Below are 21,351 nucleotides of genomic sequence, written 5' to 3' on the forward strand. Positions count from 1 at the left end.
TTTTATTTGGTTTAGTTAGTAGTTAAAAAAACACGGAACGGTTGAATTTCGTAAGCCCATCAGTAGTTGGCCGGGCTAGCTAATACGTTTTTGCACGGAAGATGACGCACAGTGGTAATTATGGTGGTAGCTGACCATTTTTTGATTTAAAGCAGTCGAACATTGCAGTTGTTATCCATTAAACGATGAAAGCGCTTGCAAAAACCGTTGGTGGAATGTTAAGTGAAGTAATTTACTAGCTAACTGATTTGATGCTGTTCTCAAATTTGTATTTTTTAATGAGGTTGCAGCGTAAACGTCTATTATGTGGAGAGGTGAGGCTGAGTTTTAGTCATAATGTTTCATTTCGTGCGGTACTTTAGTAGTCCGATGTTGGAACTGCGGTAACTACAAACTTGAGATGAGGACGTTTACTAGTGTTGTAAAGCTTTTTCCATATTTTATCGACTCTGCTAATGAAGATGCGTACGACATAGCACCGAACAAAAAAAGCATAAATTCAGTTTAGAATTTTACTTTCAATTCCGTAGGGTTCAACTTTTTGCAGTCCACTATGAAGAACTTTACCGAAAACTTTGACAAAGTCAAGAAAAAGATGTTTATGCGACACAAAGATTGATGGTCTATGAGTAAACAAGTCAATATAAATCCGCTGTTTTATTAGATAATGATAGTTCGGGCAATATAAAAAGAAAAAATAGGCAAATAAATGTGGTACTATTTATGGTCTAGAGCACGTCTACTGGATTATTATTATATAAGTATTAATATTTCCTAGCTTTAAGAGTATGTGGGGTCCAAAATTAACTTTTTTTGGATTTTGTGTAGTTTGACCACTTTTTCTTAATTAATTTTTTATGCTGATTTCAAATTATTTAATACTTTTTTTCATTGTAAATATTTGGCTTTCTACTTCAATTTCAATGAAAGTGGTTATTTTGAAGAAACAATCAATTTTTAAATTAAATGAAACCATTATTATTATCAAAGTAGAATCCGTGGTAAATATTTTTCTTTTCGTTTTATCATTAAAATACGTAATCATTATGTGTAGTTATAAACACAACAAAAAGATTACTATGCATGAAATTACTCTATATAAGAACAACTTGTAACAATTACTAGTGAAAATGCGAAATAACTTCATTGCAACCATGGTACAGTGATTTAAGTTCTTTATACCCCTAACCCTAACCCTGACCCTAACCCTGACCCTAACCCTAACCCTGAAGGTCTGAGGTTCGATGTTGGCTCTGACCAGATAAACGACATTGGTAAGGAAGGATGTGTAAACTTCCTGGTTTACTGCGCTTCCACGGTGCTTTGTGATAAGACGCTTAGTTCTTCTTAGAAAATCTTAATAACTAAAAAAAAGTCTTCGTAGGTGATTGTGGATTGTTGTGAGGCCTTTTCAAGTTAACTAGAAACTATAAATTAAGCTTATTTTTCTGTAGACATAAGACGGCATTTTTTTGCATTTTTATCAATAATTATGATTTTAATTAAAGTGGAACTTTGCCGCAATGACTATTTTTTTACAATTACTAAAATAAACATCCCACTCATCAATTTTATGACATTTAACATATCTTTTTGTTTTTCAATATATTTATTGACATCCGATTCGCAAGTAAATGGGCTGCCTGGTAATTTCAAACAAGTTAAGAAGTAATATTTTTTGGACACCTAATGTAAAGCTTACTTTTTTTTTCTGTCTTAGTTGTTTCTGTCACTGGTTCCAACTGTATTTTATATTTTTAAATTTTTGAACAATGAGAAACAATTCCCAAAATATTTCTAAATTATCTAAATCTTGATTTCACAATGGTTTGGATATTTAAGTATATTACCGAGAGGAGTTCTCGTAATCGACGGTGTTTCCGAAGTCGATTGCAACGAGTGCCACGCTGACGCTTAAGTTCAAGGTTATTTGTAATTATTTTATAAATTGCAAAAGGCTGATTAAAAATGTAAAACATCAGTTATTCCATTATTGTATCTTTTTTCCAAACCCACGATACGTTTTATTTTCTGTTCAAGAAATATAGCTGAACTGTTTGCAAGAATTATACAATCATCCAAGTTTTTTGACGCGTATATACGAACTGCTTCTACGACTACTGAGCAGTCAATCTTATTTAATGAAAACTTCCGAAATATAATTTATTGTTGACTTTTTCAAAGACAAGTACAAAAACAACCCTGAGAAAAGGCAATTTTGTATTATAAAATTACTGGGAGATTTCCAAAAAAGTTTATTAATTTTGATTTATTTGTTTACTAGTTTACAATTTATTTATTTATTAGATTGTTACTTCTTGTGGCAATATTTTTCATTTTAATCGGTATCTAAATTCAGTTTTCAAAGTTAGTAAAGTATTTTCAAGCGACGTAAATCAAGACAAATTTTTACACATGATAAGACTATTTTTGTTTAAACGCAACTTTCACTTATTTTAATTCAAAGGTATCCAATCAAAATTTAAATTGAAAAAATATTAACGTAAAGTTCCGTAAAGAACACGCAAAGAACACTCTGCAAAGATATCTAAGTTTTTGAGTTTTTAAAAATTTTTAAAAACTCAAAAACTTAGATATCTTTGCAGAGTGTCCCCGCTCCCTAATAAGATGTTCTTTGATAAACTACTTCAAAAGCTCATATTGTATAATATTTATTAACTCGCATAACATAACTGTTACAATTTTAAGTTATTTTTATACTTTGCCATATCAATTCAAGTTGTAGACAATAATCAAACAGCTGCGTTTATTAAAAAAATGTAAATAACTTTTTCTCGCCAGCACTTTAGCAAATCTTAGCATGATAATCCCAATCTTTCAGTTCACATTTTATCAGCTGACTTAATATTATTTTGTAATATTGTTTTTGTTTGTTTTAATAACAAATAACAAAGTTATTATAACTAAAAAATTAAATTGATTTATTAAGTTCAAAATTATAAATAAAAAACTACACTACATAATTTTTTATAACTACACAATATTTGCAAATGTTTTCAAGAATTAAATTAAATATTTATATTTTTATATAGTTGAAAATAATTTATGGTGGAACAAGTTATTGATAAAAAATTAACTATAGTACTCACATAAAGTATTTTAGAAGTTTTTTAAATAGTACTCAAAGGGGCGCAGTTCGTCAATTTGTAATCGTAAAGAATTTTACACAGACGTGTGACGTCTTACGAGACAAGAAGACGCCTTATAGACGTCCGATAGACTTCTTACATAGGCTAGCTCCCGCTGGGTTTAATCAAATATATTGTTAAACATCGTTGGTTCTATAATTTAATCATAAGTATTAATAATATTTAGCACTTTTATTAGATTATAATAAATTAACTACAATATAGTTTATACAGCATTGGAAAACATGTCTTTTTGCTCAGTTGTAAAAATAATGGAAGTTAATTTATAATAAAAATTGATGCAAGATGCTGTATTTTTCTTAAGGAAAATTGTTTGGACGTTGTTCCTTATTTTTTATTATAGAACTGAAAATAACTAAAAAATCAATTATCATTTATAATAAATTAGTAAAATACTTATCTAATTTTTTTCTTCAACAACTTGTTTCTCCATCAGTAGGTTCATTAGGAAGCCTAAATTAGTAGTTTCCTGAGGAACCTACTGATGAAGAAACAACTTGTTGAAGAAAAAAGTTAGATAAGTGGCTTTGCTAATTTAAAAATAATTTTACTAATATATATATATATTTTTTAATTTTGTTTTTAGGTGTCCCAAGAAGACCTAACAGCCTTGTCACAGAGCATCGCGGAAGTGCATTTAAATAGGAATTTCACGCCTCCTTCCTTACCGTGACGCGAAAATATGTCCAGAGAACCTGGATCTCCTGCCTCTAAGGCAAGCGCTCTAACTACTGCGCCACGGCCGCTACAATATATACGCATATGTATATATACATATCAAGGCCGTTGACAACTTTTTTTGATGTTTGAGCTAAGCAAATTTGAAACATGAAGAAAACTCCATATTTAAATTTGTTCATATATATGAGGAATGAGGATGCTATGCATTAAATTGCAGTGATTGGAGACTGGGAACGACAAAAACCCCAAAACGTTGCCCCCCAGCCCCAAATAGGAGGCCAATGATTCAAATTTGTTATTTTCTTTATAATTTTAAACATTATTTATATTCATTGACAAATTTTAAATTTGATTCAATAATCGCTTTTTGATCGGCTTTTATGACTTTATAAATTTTACACCCCCCTCAATTTGAACATACTTAAATATGGAGCTTTCTTCATGTTTTAAAGTTGCTTAGCTCAAACATCAAAAAAAAGTTGTCTACGGTCTTATAGTGCAGTGGTAGCGCACTTGCCTACCGCGGAGGCAAGTGCGCTACCACTGCACCACATATATATATATATATATATATATATATATATATATATATATATATATATATATATATATATATATATATATATATATATATATATATATATCTGTGTATATATATATCTGTGTATATATATATATATATATATATATATATATATATATATATATATATATATATATATATATATATATATATGTATATATATATATATATATATATATATATATATATATATGTATATATATATATATATATATATACACACACACACTGCCGTGGTGCAATGGTAGCGCACTTGCCTCCGCGGTTCTCTGTGATAAGACCGTAAGGACTTCTTGGGGCACCTAAATAAAATTTTATATATATATATATATATATATATATATATATATATATATATATATATATATCGTAAAATTATAATTGTGTGCTAAAATCAGTTATTTTGTATTAGTTTAAACTAGGGATCGCAACGTCTTTTTTGGTATTTGAGACATGTACCAAACATTAAGTTCAGATTTTTTCTATGCTAATACCAAGGATAAATGTTTTTCAAGGAATTAAAATGGTTGGAGCATTGGAACAAATAAAACCAAAAATTGTGGCTCAGTCTATAACCACCCAAGTGTGAGAGCAATAAGTTATGGAGTTAGGGTAAGACGGGGCAAAATAAGTCAAAATAAGACAGCGGGGCAAAATGAGACAGATCGCATTTATAATAATCCTAACCTCGCAATTTATTGTTTTAATGGTTTTTAAAAGTTTAGTTGTGTTCTTAAAGTATTTATTGTTACAAAAAATATCTTGAGTCACTTTGAAATGAAAAAGATGAAAAGAACGACAACCATTTCAATTACGAATTTCGATGTGTTGTTGCTTTAATTTTTCTCAATGTTTTTATCTTATGGAGTGGAAAAAAAAATTTATATTCAAATTTAGTGTTTTATTATCATTTTTAGGCATTGCTCTTTCATTTCCATATATTGATATTTTATTTCTATGACAAAATTGTCAGGAAATTACACAACTTCGATGCCAACATTCTGCGGGGCAAAACGAGACGTTTTGGTTTTTTTGTTTTGCCGATATCGACCATGTTTATTTAGAAAGTTAAATATGGTAAGGAACTATATGAGAAAAACTAAATGTGGCGATTTTTCTGAGCAGAGTACGTTATGTTAAAATTAAAAGAAATCTCATTGAGAATAGCAGCTTTGACAATTATCGTAAATAAAGATGCTTTACACAGAAGGATTTAAAGAAAATTAAAGAGTTTAGACTATTATGCATAAAAAATAACTTGGTTCATTTAATTATTGCGAGATGATACTAATATTTAAGTATTAGCAGATGATACTGAAAGTCAATTAGTTAACTATATAAAAGAAATGGATTGTCTATAAGTGATATTCAACGAGTTGCCAGTATGTCGAAAAGTACAAAATAGTTCATCCAATTAATGAGTATAATGGTGTTGCAGGAAAAGATTTTTTAAGATTGTAAGTGGGTTTTAAAAGAGACATCCAGACCTTTCAATCAGAAAGCCTTAAGGGTTGTCTTTAAATTGTTTTTATGGTTTAAACAGCAGCTCTGTGAACATTTATTTCAATGATATAGAAGTTGTTATGAAAAAGTACAAGTTTGAACCTCATCAAATTTTTACCTGACAACAACTGTTGTTTTAAACCGCTTAAAACTTTTTATAATATATAATGTGGATCATGGTTACATGAGCATCCTGGACGAAAATAACAAATGATCAACTTAGAGGTATATTCTCTAAAGCATATCATAAAGCTGCCTCTGTAGAAGTTGCCTGTTCTGGCTTTCATACATCTGGAATTTATCTTTTGTGTCGGGATAAAATTCCAGACATTAAGTTTAACAATGACAAAAGCTCTAATGCCAACTTACATAAATCTGATAAAGTTGATTTAGGCGCTACTGCAGTTTCTCCCGCCCCTTTTTTTTTATTGCTGATTATGATAGAGACTTTTATGCTGATTAAGAATCGTATAAAAACATAGGTCTGAAAATCAACAAAAAGTGCTCTAATTCGCTGTTGAAGTTTAAAAAATTACACTATAAAAAACGCTAATATTCGCCATTTTTTTAAAACGTTTTACATCAAAGTTTACATTTTAAAATCAATCGCTTAGAAAATTTTTTTTTAATTACGCAACCCGGTTTTTATTGTCGACAAAATTAGATTATATTTAAATTAAATGTTTTTAATAATATATTTTATATATTTTTAATTAATTTTTTAAAAATTAATTTAAGATTTTGCTTTTTAACTGTACATAAATCGACTGACAAATAGGGATTGGCGCAATTAAATGTACATGCATCGACTGACAAATAGGGATTGGCACAACTAAATGCACATATATCGACTGACAAATAGGGATTGGCACGATTAAAAGTACATGATTTGAGACAGGGTTAGGGTTTGGGCCAGAGATAAATAAGAAAATGATGCGCTCAGCATTTTTTAACAGTTTTGCTTTACATTTTTGATAGAAACCAGGCTTTTTTAAATTCATCGTTGAAAATAATTTTATTTATAACCGAGTATGAAAAAATGGCGAATATTAGCGTTTTTTAGTATAATTTTTTAAACTTCAACAGCAATTTAGAGCACTTTTTGTTGGTTTTCAGACCTATGTTTTTATACGATTCTTAATCAGCATAAAATTCTCTATCATATTCTGCAATAAAAAAAAGGGGGGGGGGAGAAACTGCAGTAGCGCCGTTGATTTATAAGTTAATTCAAGCACCTTATTACCTTTGTCGTCAGGATGTTCAGAAAATATTGATTTTAATATAGTAATACTCTGCTTCTCTAATATTTTAACTATTTCAAAGATCACTTTATTACCAAGAAAAGGAGAAAGAATCACAGATAATAACAACATCACGTTGTAGAAAATCACTATTTGAATCCTCTGAAAAATCAAAAAAGTTAAAAGAACGAAAAATAGAAAATAAATGGGCATTAGGAAAGGGTTAAAAGTTTAAGTGCTGAAAACTGTAAATGTTTTTGTAATGGAGTACGGCTGCAAAAGTATTGAAGTAGAGTCAATGTTTAAAATTTGCAACTTAGGCTCATTCAGACTGATGTTAATTTCTGTTAATACTGGTGAAGCATTATGTGATTTATGTGACTAGTGATAGTGTGTTTGATTATATGATTAACTAGTTACAGTTTAATTATGTATTATATTTGTTTGATTATATATATTGTATTATTATTAGCTGTATTATATTATAAAATATTTATCTTGCTAAACCTCTTTAAAAGTTGTTTTGTTTATCATTATTTATTTGAGTTACTTATTAAAAAAATCTGTCTTATTTTGCCACACATAGCGGGGCAAAATGAGACAGGATAGGTGTTGTCAATAAATGATCTCAGGTGACCAAACCACTGCATTTTTGCAACTCATATTTTGTAAGGTTATATGTAGGATGGTGGAAGATTTGAAAAATATCAAGTTTATTTTCAAAAGTTCTTAGACGGTCTTAGATAAATTAGAGCTTCTTAAATTAGTTCTTAGACGGTATTAGATAAATTAGAGCTTAAGTGTCTCATTCTGCCCCTCATTGTCCTATATATCTGTACTATTTTAAACAAAGCTTATATTTATTTACATTAAATACATAAATAAATTTAAATTTGTTTTAGATAAGTATTAGTACAAACTTCAGTAAATTATTGTCCTCACATTTGAAGTGGGTGAAGGGTAACAAGTTTTTCGGCTAGTAGTTTTCAGACTCTAATCACTCCAACTTTCGCAAAGCATCTTTATTAGGACTTCTGGGAACACCTTAATAGTTTTAAAATAAACAAATAAAAGTTTAAGAAAAATTTGAAATAAAAAGAAAATAGGAAATTAGATTTTTTAAATAAATGAATTTCTTATGTTATTTAGAGTATTTAATAAAGCCTTTTTGTTTGTTTATTTTTATAAATCTTTATTTATTTTTATAAAGTTAGTTAAAGAAAAATGATTAAAAATTCTATTTTGATGTATTTTAAGTATTCTTTCTATCCATAATTATTAAAAAACAAAGAGAACAGATATTGAATGATAAAAATCAAAATTAATCAAGTCTTCCTCTCTCTCCCCAGTCTTCCTCTCAAGATATTTGTAAATCGAATCAATTAATAAAGATTTTGAAAATAATAATAAATGTAGTATTGAAAGTAATATATTAAAAAAAAAAAAAATTATTGTGCATAATTCTTATCTTGTTTGCCTAGATTTAAACTTTTTACTAGATGTAAGTAAATTATTATATTTTTATTATAAAATAATTTTTACTATATTTATATTTATTGTGGACAGAGCCGTGGCTAGGCTCCCGCACACCCCTATAGGAAGGGGGAGCAATTTAGGAGGCCTATTTGCAAATTTAAGTTTTTTTTTTGGTAATATCTATCGGAAAAAGTTCTAAGATTTTGGGGCTCTTATGACAGATATTTTTTTGGAGGAGGGGCGGGTACTTGAATCCAATAGCCACGGCACTGGTTGTGGACAAAGTATTAGTAGCGTCTAGCAAAATCATTATTTATAACAAAAATCTTGTTTAATCTTAAAAATAAATTATTATTCTTTTACATTTTTTATTTATATTAAAGTTATTAATTATGTAGCATACCATAATTATGTAATTATGCAGCATAATTATGTACCATAATTATGTAAACAGTTATTCATTTATTTATTAAGATTCATTTATAAACCATCATTATTCATTTATATATCAAGATTAAACAAGATTTTTATTATAAATAATTATTTAATTAACAGAACTGTTTACAAATTATTAAAAAATTAAAAATTTAACAAATTATTCACAAGTTATTAACAAATTAACAAATAGTAGAAAATATAATTAGTTAACAGATCTAAATATAAAATTCGAGGACTCCAACAGTAACCTGAACAATGTTATCTATGTTATAACTCACTGTCGTAGTGTGTTGTAACATTGGCAACATTGTTTAAGTTACTGTTGGAGTCCCTGAATTTTATATTTAGAATTGTTTTGTTAAAACAACATACATGTTATTTGCTGTCGTTTTATTCGTATTAGCTTCTTGTTTATTGGATTTTATTGACATTTATTAATGGTAAGATGATAAAAAGTGTTCATTCAATGAAATATCCTCAGTAATTAAAAAAAATTTATTCAATTACTTACTAACCATTTTGTTTTAATTATTTACTTACAAAAAAATAAAGATGAAAAAACATAAATCATAATAAAATACTTATTATTACTAGCTTTTATTTTTGTATAATTTAAACAATAGGAAAATCAAACACCATAAAAACTACTAAAAATATAAATTCAATATTTTAAGTGAAATACAAATTAAACAATGTTTGTTATTTCTAATATTATACATATTAATCTAATACTATATTATTCTATAATAACATATAACATCAGTGTATTTAGATTTTTTTATTTAATTTTTAATATCACAAATATTATTCTTATTTTAATCAACGTTTTTAATGCTTACGCATATTGACAACATGTCAATCTATTGTCTGAAATTGTCAATCTATTCTCAAATTATTTACTTAACTAGGCTCAATAGGCATAACTAGACTCGATCTTTTTATTATTTAGAAAGCTTATTGAAACAAAAATTATATTGATAATCTATTTTTCAAAGTATCAAAAATGACGATTACATTAACGCAATAAATGTAATCGGATTATTTGAATGATGCATTCTTAGAACAATCGAGATTTTAAGTGGAAACACCATGATTAAACTTTTCTCCACCATTGAGTGGAAACACCAGAGTTTATTTTTAAACCTAAGAATAGATTTTTTATTTTCTTTGACCTCTGAACACCTTTATTAATGTAAAGTTACGGCTTGAGTTTTGAATTTTTTTTTTTATATGGTTTTTTAAAAAAAAAAGAAAAAAAGAATTCAAAATATAAGAATTTATACATGTAACTACATTTTTATTTATATAACTGTATACATGATATACAACTAGATTAAATAAATTTATACAAATATATATATATATATATATATATATATATATATATATATATATATATATATATATATATATATATATATAATTACTTAGTTGTATATAAAAATTGTTATACTTTGGTTTCTTTCTTCCTAATAAAAGAATGGAATCTATAATTACTCGCATTCAGCAAGAAATCTTTTATTTTATTTTTTTATTATTTTAAAATTTTTAGAACCTAGATCCATTTGTTATTTAGAAGATTTTAATTTGTTAAAGATTCAAAGTAAAAAGCTTTTTTTGATTCTACAAAGCCTCGTAATCTTTTTGAATCATTTAATTAAATTGTTTTTTTCTATTAAATTTATTATTGTTTAACTTTTTTTTTTTTTTAATACTAAACACATTTGTTAATTTTTTTATACTAAACACATTATTTGTTAATTTTTTTTATTATCTAGACACTTAGAGAAACTATGCTGGAAAATTTTATAAAAAGTGCACTATTTAAATATGAACAACTGTCGCTTTGTCAGATTTTAATGAACAACTTATTGTTTGAAAGGTGATACAAGCTAAACACAAAATTTTTGCATCAACTTTCTTGTATCAGAAAAACATTTTTACTGTTTTGCGGTAACTAAACATTAAAAGAATAACTAATAGATAATTTGTCCTCACGGTTAAATGGGTGGAAAAATATTGTCCAAATATTTATTTAGATTAAACAAAACTGCGTAAACAATTTAAAACATTCATTTCAGTCGTCAATATTTACCAAATAATTGTCATTAATATCATCCAATATGTTAATAAAAATAATTATTGATTTCAAAGAAATAGAACTTAGAAAGACGGTGGTGAATTCTTTAGTTTCCAGTAGCAGAATACTTTACATTTAAAAAAAAATTAATTAAACTTGCTCTATCAATTATTAATAAAAAAAAACATTACTTTTAATTATGATATTTATAATTGATCATAGTGTCTTTAGTTTTTTGATAAAATATCCATTGTAAAAAACTTTATGAGCTATAAATCAACTACCATCAACTTCAATTAAAGACTTTTCAAAATGTTGCAAAAGGTAACATCTACCCGGCTACGAAGTCTTAAAGACATCTAAACGACTTTACTGTTTTCTTTGTTTGTTTGTTTTATTTTATTTTACATGTTTTAATATATCGAGGATTAAAAACCGTAACCAAGCCTTATTTCAAACTATAATCGGAACCCTAACCGAAACCAACCTTAAACCCAAACTCTAACTTTTGAAATAATTATACCTTTGAAATAAGCAAAAGATCTTGATTTCTAATGTTAGATCACAATTTACTGTGCACTAGTTCTGGATATGAAATATATGAAAGAAAAGATACGAGATAATAAATAAACACTTGTTTAATTTCACTGCAAACACTACAACATTATCGAAACATTTTAAAAGCTCGACTAATGATATGTCCTAAGTAATCTTTCAAAGATAGGTACAACAATAAAAATCAGTAAAAGTACGACAATAGTCACCAATAATAGTCGGTATAATTTATAGCCGAAAGTTTAAGTATTAAAAAGTGATAATCTTTCTTTTAATAGAAATTTAAACTAAATTTGAATACGGTTAATAAAACGTTGGAAAAAAACGAGGAACTTCAACAAACAAAAAAAAGTTGTTACTTAAATTTATATTTATATATGTCTTAGGGGTCGCCCATAAAGTACGGACGCTTTAATTTTGACCTCTCCCCCCCCCCCCCCCTTTCCTTCCGCATTTTGTTATACGCTTTTTTGAGTACCCTCCACCTCCCTTACGCTTTTAGTCTACCTACCCAACATTCTATTTTTTAAATTTGATGTCTCCTTACTTTTATAATTTACCCTCTTCCCCGCCAATCCCCCCCCCCCACCCATTTCATATACGTCATCTAAAGACCCCCTCTTCCTCTCCGAGTGTACGTACTTAATGGACAATCCCTTACAGAAGTTTCACGGATTTACAAACAAGTAGCCTCCAAAGACGAGCACGAACGTCTGTTTATGCTAAGTCCTTTCACAATTTCTTACTATTTTTCTTATTTTTACTTTTGCAGCGGATTTTGTTTAATTTAAAAAGTAATTTATAATTATTTTATTAGTTAGAATCAATTAAACTTTTACTTATACTCACCATAACTTTATCGTAACAAAATTAGCGGCACTAACAAAATTGACGCTAAATATGATATATAAAAATATGATATTATTTCTATTACTTCATATATTACAAATTACTATGAAAAGGTAATATATATACAGAGGCGATTTTTTTTCGAATTTAGTCGGGTATATTTTTTTTTTGAAATTTGATTTTTTTTTTTGAGAAGCCAATTCGTGCTTTTTTAGGATTTAACCCCCCCCCCCCTCCCTGATTTGTATATATATATATATATATATATATATATATATATATATATATATATATATATATATATATATATATATATATATATATATATATATATAAACACACACAGAGGCAATATCACAATTCACAAAAAAAATCACAAAAAAGCACAAGAAGCATTTCATCATTAGATAGCATATTTAAATTAGGCATTAATAATGGAATCCGCATATTTTTATATACTAATAAATGCGACTTTTGTCAAAACACAAGCTGTTTTTGCAGCTAGCAACTCTAATAACGTTTTAAAATTATTTTTTAGCAAAATTACAATGGTTGCAAAATTTTCTAACATATGTTGTACAACAAAAACAAAAAAATATATAATTTTTAATAACACACCTTTGAGCTGTTTTGTGAAAACTAAACAATAAACATAAATTGCAAATTGCAAGAAACGCAATAATTAAACCATGATGCAATAAAGAGTGCGTATAGTTAACCGTTAAACTTTTGAAAAAACATATCGGGTATTGCTGACCTTCAATATTATTAGTATGTGGCCGTCAGTGTTACGGTCAGTATTGATGCACGCATTTATTCCAAATACTACCAATTAACTAAAATGTTAGTTAATAAAGAAAAGCTTCCAAGTTAAAAATGACGTGCAAAGCCATTAGAAACGGTGGTTAAAACATTCAATAAACATCGGTTAAAATAAACATCGGTTAAGTAAACGACAGTTCTAAACATTCAATAAACATCGAGCATAAAGTAGTAGAATTTGAGTTAAAAGTTAAACAAATAAATACACTTTACGGGTGTTCCTTGATCTTTCAAAAGCGATTCATGACTGAGAAGTGTTATTTGATGGTCTTACAATTTTTAGGCCATGCTTTTTCTTGTTTGTATTAAAAATATCCTCCAATATACTCAACTTTTTCCTTTTTGCTGATGATACGCAAGTATTTTTTTGTCATCAAACATTAACCATTAGTGTTCGAAGCATGCGAAATATTCTTAACATTCTACTATTCACGTTAAAGAATGCAATGCTACCAGTCAATTTATTTTTTTTCTTCTATAAAACGCAAATTAAATAGTAAGTACTAACTGTTCAACAACTTTGTTAAAAACTTTATGAAAAAAGATTTTTTATTCTAACAACTTTATAAAACCAAGCTGACTTATTATAAACTCGTCAAGAGCAACTATTGTGGAACTTGATTCTAAAAAATAACATAATTTAACTTCAACTCAACGTTTTAAGCACACATTAAAGCACACATTGTAATTGTTTGACATCAACACAATAAATATTTTATTGATATTGATACCAAACAATTATAATCTTTCTTTTAAATACTTTTGTTTATTCTTACATAACGTCGTTGGCCAGGTAATATCTCACTTGTGTAAAAAGCAAAATTTTACAGGAGACTGAAAAAACTATATATTTCAATGAAATGAGGTTTTAAAAGTAATTGTAAAAAACAAATAACTAACAAATTATAATATAATTTGTTAGTTATTTGTTTTTTACTCTTACTTTTAAACAAATTAATATATAATTAATAAAAATAACTAACAAATTAATATATAATTAATAAAAATATATATATATATATATATATATATATATATATATATATATATACATATATATATATATATATATATATATATATATATATATATATATATATATATATATATATATATATATGTATAGATACATACATACATACATATATTGTGCCGTGGCGCAGTGGTTAGAGCGCTTGCCATAGAAGCAGGAGATCCAGGTTCAAAACGAGCTCTGGAAATATTTTCGCGTCACTGTAAGGAAGGAGGCGTGAACTTCCCGGTTAAATACACTTCCGCGATGCTCTGTGAAAAGACCATAAGGTCTTCTTGGAGCACCTAAATTCAAAAAAAAAAAAAAGTATATATATAGATATATATACGGTACTGTGCAAAAGAAAGTAGCGCCTAAGAATTTTTTTTTTTAAATGTACATTTAAAGAAATATAAGTAAACAATATTGAGTTTTAAATAAAGCTATATTTATTTATTTTAGTTAATGATTATAAAATTTTACTAATAAAACGCCAAAGATATCAATTAATGACAGTAATTGCATCATTGTTCGCGAGCCTCAGTTCAAAAAATAGTTAAAAAATATAATGAAACTGGTGATGTAGTGGATAAAAAGAAGTCTGGTCGTCCCAAGAAGTTAAGCCTACGCGATAACCAGTTTTTAAAAATAAAAGCATTACGAAATCACAAGAAAGTAAGCGCAGAACTCGTTCAAGATCTTAAGAGAGCTAGTGGAACTTTAGTACATGCATCTACTGTGTGACGAATTTTAATAAAATCTGGATTAAAAGGCTGTGTAGCTATTAAAAAACCTTTACTACGCAAAGGTAATAAAGAAAAAAAGATTAATGTTCGCCAGAGAGCACAAAGAGTGGCAAAAAAAAATCAATGGGACAAGGTATTGTTTACAGACGAATCTAAATTTTAAATATTTGGGACAAATAAACGTCAGTATGTTAGGCGAAGAAAGGGAGAGGCATTGAAGGAGCCATGTCTAGCATCAACTGTCGAACATGGTGGAGGGAATATTCAAGTTTAGGGGTGTATTTCAATAAAAGGGGTAGGGGATATTGTTAGAATAACAGATAAGCTTACAGGTGAAAAATATAAAAATATTTTATATAATCATACTGTGCCTTCTGGATGACAACTGATTGGGGATTATTTTATCAACATGATAAAACAGGATAAAGATCCCAAACATACTTTAAAAATTATTTGTGAAATCTGGAAGAGGAGGGAGTGCTTCAAACCATATCTTGGCCTCCTCAGAGTCCTGATTTGAATATAATCGAACATGTTTGGGACAACTTAGACAGAAAGAAGATGTAAAGGTTGCCAAAGAATGTAAATGAGCTTTGTAATGTTCTAAAAGAAGAATGGTATAATATCCCCATCATATTTATAGAAAATCTGTATAAAAGTATAAATAAAAGACTCCAAGATGTTATTGTAGTGATCACACTATATATTAGTTAAGTCTCTATGCAGTGCCGGTTTTAGCACTACCAGCGCCCTGGGCAAGATTTCTACGGCGCCCCTAGCTCAATTTAACCCCATTCAAAAAAAAGGCTAAGGGTAAAATAACCAATTAGTTTCGCCCCTTTATATTCGGCGCCCTGGGCCATTGCCCAACCAGGCCCTACCCTAACGCCGCCACTGTCTCTATGTATAGTTATAAATTTAAATGTTTATAATAAAATTTGTATTATATTAAACAATTTAATAAAAAGTATGTTTGTACCTATATTCTTGTTTTAATTTCATTTTATTTTCATTTTTTATTTGATGTATATATATATATATATATATATATATATATATATATATATAATATATATATATATATATATATATATATATATATATATATATAGCGAAAACTAAATAATTATTAATATATATTTCAATTACATTACTTAAAGTTTCACGCAATAGCGATCATCAGATGTAACTATTGATGATCGCAATTGCATGAAACTTTAAGTATTGTAATTGAAATAAATATTAATAATTGTTTAGATTTCACTATATTATTTGCTCTACTAATTATATTTTATATATATACTATTATATACTATATATATGTATACTATATATATATATATATATATATATATATATATATATATATATATATATATATATATATATATATATATATATATATATATATATATATATACATATATATATATATATATATATATATATATATATATATATATATATATATATATATATATATATATATATATATATATATATACTACTATATACTATATATACTATTATTTTCTCTACATTATTTGCTCTACTATTATATAAGACGCTGTATTGAGAACTCTTATTGGAAATATTAACACAATTCCTACTATATATATATATATATATATATATATATATATATATATATATATATATATATATATATATATATATATATATATATATATATATATATATATATATATATATATATATATATATATATATATATATATATATATATATATTAGGGTGGGTCAAAAAGTATAAAGTTTTAGCTGCACAAATTAAACATACTAAAAAAGATGCTCCTCTATTTCCTGAATAAGATAGTATAAAAATTTTTGAATAAGAAATATTTTTAGTGGTCCCAGTTGAATATTTAATGGGCCCTTAATATCATCTAACAAAAATTGTTTCAAATGTATGTCAACCTGGTACTCAAAAAAGTGACATTTTATAAAATTTTCAAAAATGTTATTTTTTATAAATATAACTATTTTAGATTTTATTGCATAAAAATGATTGTTTTTAACAATTTTGAAAAAGTTTATCAAGTTTTTTTTAATAAATTTTTTTAAATAAAAATTTTATAAAAATTAACAATTTTTGAAAATTTTATAAAATGTCACTTTTTTTGAGTACCAGGTTGATATACATTTAAAATAATTTTTGTAAGATAATATGAGGGGCCCATTAAATACTCAAGGGTCTGTTGGGACCACTAAAAATATTTCTTATTCAAAAATTTTTATACTATCTTATTCAGGAAATGGAGGAGCACCTTTTTTAAGTATGTTTGATTTGTGCAGCTAAAACTTTATACTTTTTGACCCACCCTAATATATATATATATATATATATATATATATATATATATATATATATATATATATATATATATATATATATATATATATATATATATATATATATATATATACATATATATATATATATATATATATATTTATATATATATATATATATTTATATATATATTTATATATATATATATATATATGTATATATATATATATTTATATATATATATATATATAAATATATATATATATATATATATATATATATATATATATATATATATATATATATATACATACATAGCCGCCGAGAGAAATTTCGGGCCCTGGGGAAGTTTTCTTAACGGGCCCTCAATATGATCAATCATATACCCAGGACCAGAAAGCGTGCTCTGGTTATTGAAAATTAAAAATGAAAATTAATTAAATCTTTTAAAAGTCAAAACTATTTAAATCTTTTAAAAGTTAAAGTTAAGAAAAAGTGGATAAAAAACAATTTTAGACACTGTTTCATAATAGAGGTTTTCGACTCGCAAACAAATTAATAACTTCTTCAAATTTAATTTTCATAGCCATTTCGGCTTCAATAGATAAAAGTCCTCAGTCATTTAAACGATTTTGTGTCATTGTTGATCTTAATACGTTTTTTATTCTTTTCAACATGCTTGATCATTGATTGCATTAAATCTTCTTGCCATATTTCCAATAATGCTATCCATGAAAACATTGAGTACATTAATTTTAAATTCTTCTGCCGGTGTCCTTATTAACTCTTGTTTTTTTTTCTTTTTAGTATATTTTTTCCCCGAAAATTCTATGTTTATCTGCAAAGATGTGCCTAACAATCTACATTTATTTAGAATAGTATCCCAACTATCTCTTATCGTATTTAATTCAACAAGAAGACTCGACAAATTGGTTATTTCTACATCAATTGTTGCATTGCGAGCTTGTAAAACAGTACTTCTTTAGTTTATAGCTGCAAGAACTTTGTGCCATATTTTTGCCAGTACTAAGCATTCAAAAGATTCCATATATTTTTTTATTCTAATAAGATCTGATCGAGTTTCTGACGTTAAGTTTAACTCCAAAACAGCGTTTATTGCTATTTTTATTTCATTAATTTTTTCAGCAAATGGCCTAACACTTTCAACTCTTGCAGACCACCGTGTATTTGACATAGTGTGCAAAGAACATCCAGTATTATTTTTTAATATTTCCCATCTTTATGGGCTACTACTTAATATATTGTATAATTTTTGTATAGTGCCGAAAAATCTTACAACATTAATACAAGATTCTGCTGCATGAACACCACATAAATTTAAACTATGACATGCACAACGAGAAAAAATTGCCAGTGGATTAATTTGCAAAATGCGAGCTTGTGCAGCTTTATATGATCCACTCATGTTAGCGCACAAGGATATGATAACTCCGTTATCATATCCTTGTGCGCGACAGTCACTTATAGGAATATTATACCTTTGTAGCGTTTCAAGAACTAAATTAGCAATATTTTCTCCAGTCTTCATATTGCAGTCAACAAATGCAAGAAATCTTTCCATAATTTTGAATTTGTTGGACTTAATAGTAACGTACCGTAAAATGAATGTAGTTTGTTCTCTATGCGCAGAATCGGGTGTTGCGTCTACAATAAGGGAATAATACTTCATAGTTTCTCTTTCCTTTAAAATACAAGTTCTCAAGTAATCTGCACAGCATGATATGAATTCATTTTGAATGTCTAGCGATAAGTAATGTACTTGCAATCTCTGCTTTTCGATTTGTGTCTGCTTTACGTTTTTTAAATGTTCTTCTAAAAGCAGATCGTAATGACTTAAAAGTTCTAATAATTCTAAAAAATTTCCACTGTTTGTATCTCCAATCAAACGAGTAACACCTCCAAAGGCTCACATTCAGCTTCATTCCACAAAGGCTTCATTCCACAAAGGCTTCATTCCACACTCATTCCACTTCATTCACAAGGCTTCATTCCACACTCATTCCACTTCATTCACAAAGGCTTCATTCCACACTCAGCAAGAAACAAAATTACATCTAATAATCGTTTTAATAAATCTTTCCATTTCTATGTCTCATTTTGTATTTGTTTTACTATATAGCAATCAGTTGTGGTATGTTTATTAATATTTTTTTCTAAATTTCGCCACTGGATATAACAAGATTTATGATTACTAGATATTTCATGGTCAGGTATTCTGTCATATAATTTTTTGTACCCTCTATTAACCTGCCAACCATTTTCTGTAGCAAAAATTGATCTTTGCTTATGAAATTTATAAAATAAACGACAAGGAAAACAAAACAAAGCATTTTTAGACTTGCTTCAAACTAACCAATCACGAGGAACTATTTCTTTATTTTTTAAACGAAAGCCTAATAAATAGGTAGGGAATCGACAACCGTGTTTATCTACAAGAAATGTTGTTGGGTGTGGTTCTGGACCTCTTAGAATGGCATCTTATACCTATTTTGGTGTTACATTTACTTTTACCACTCCAATATCGATGTTGGCACAGTCGGCATACAAAGAAAATGTCGAAATATCAGATTGCGCGGAAATTCCAACAAATTCCGTTTCACTCCTTGCGCTTAATGGGTCCGAATCAATATCTCCATTATCGCAATAGTCATTTTTCTGTGTTTTTGAAGAAATTTTAACCCCCAAATTTTCTAGTGTTCTCATACCTCTAGAACTTTCTTCATTTCTTTTTTGTCGCTCTTTTCGTTTTTCGTATCCAGATTTATGGCGAGAAATCATATTCTGTATTTCAGAAATTAAAACGTAGCTCTTTATACAGAATTTATAAATAAGTAATGCAAATTAAAGTTTATGAATAATAACATTTTTTTAATAACATTTATATTTGAATATTTTGTATTAAACGCAATTGTAATATTTATCAAAGGTTTTAATTTAACACGTATATGTTATTTACATAATGTAAACCAAAATTAAAAATATACGGTTACAAAAAACATCAGCAGTGTCTAAAATGAAGATTTTAATTAATGAGAGATCAAGTCACGCAATCTGTACAACTTTTAACGTTTTAAAAGAAAATTAACAAATGAAAAGTTAACAAGGTCGATTGAAAATAATCAAATTTTAATTTTGATTGAAATTCAATTGAAAAAAATTCGATTGAAAAAATTCGAATTTTAATATTACAAAAGAAAACTAGCAAGAATAAAAAGAAGCATATTTGTTAAAAATCTTAACGACAAAAAATAAGTGATGAACAAATAAGACTTCATGAAAAAAAATTATTTGTACATACACGGGGCCCCGGGAATCTTCCCCGTCTACCCCCTCCCCTCTCGGCGGCCATGTATATATGTATATATATATATATATATATATATATATATATATATATATATATATATATATATATATATATATATATATATATATATATATATATATATATATATATTTGTTTGTATATATATATATATTTGTTTGTATATATAATTAAGCGTATGCGCGTATTTCTTTCAAGATAAATCCACTTGTTATATCTGGGTGATAAGACCTTGGCTTCTGCCAGACAAACTTTTATGTTGTAAAAAAATTGGAAAGCTTATTTTAATGGACAAAATAGTAAAATAAAATTATTAAAATGACAATAATAATTATAAAGTACTTAAAATCTCTATCTGTTATCATTGATAATTGTGTTCAATCAAAGTAATAGAAATTATATTTTTTACTCTGTATTGACTTGATTAATACTCAAAACCATATAGCAATTTATAGTTCGTAGAAATTGGATAGTAAACTTATGATTTGAACAATTCATTTTTACAACAAAAACCAAATATGAAAAATGCTGCATCA

At 26.9% G+C, this 21,351-nt stretch overlaps 2 protein-coding genes across 2 annotated transcripts in view; one reads left to right on the forward strand and one right to left on the reverse strand.

The window, feature by feature from the left end:
• Positions 1-13,454, reverse strand: part of LOC100212924 (probable imidazolonepropionase) — a 69,333-nt gene extending 55,879 nt beyond the window's left edge. The window contains exon 1 of the mRNA XM_065800773.1: positions 13,195-13,454. The gene's annotated coding sequence lies outside the window, so the exon portion shown is untranslated. The remainder of the gene's footprint in view (positions 1-13,194) is intronic.
• Positions 1-21,351, forward strand: part of LOC100206373 (filamin-B) — a 55,077-nt gene that overhangs the window by 2,643 nt on the left and 31,083 nt on the right. The gene's annotated exons all lie outside the window — the stretch shown is intronic.

Source organism: Hydra vulgaris, chromosome 07 (assembly GCF_038396675.1).
Source record: "Hydra vulgaris chromosome 07, alternate assembly HydraT2T_AEP".
Taxonomy (NCBI): domain Eukaryota; kingdom Metazoa; phylum Cnidaria; class Hydrozoa; order Anthoathecata; family Hydridae; genus Hydra; species Hydra vulgaris.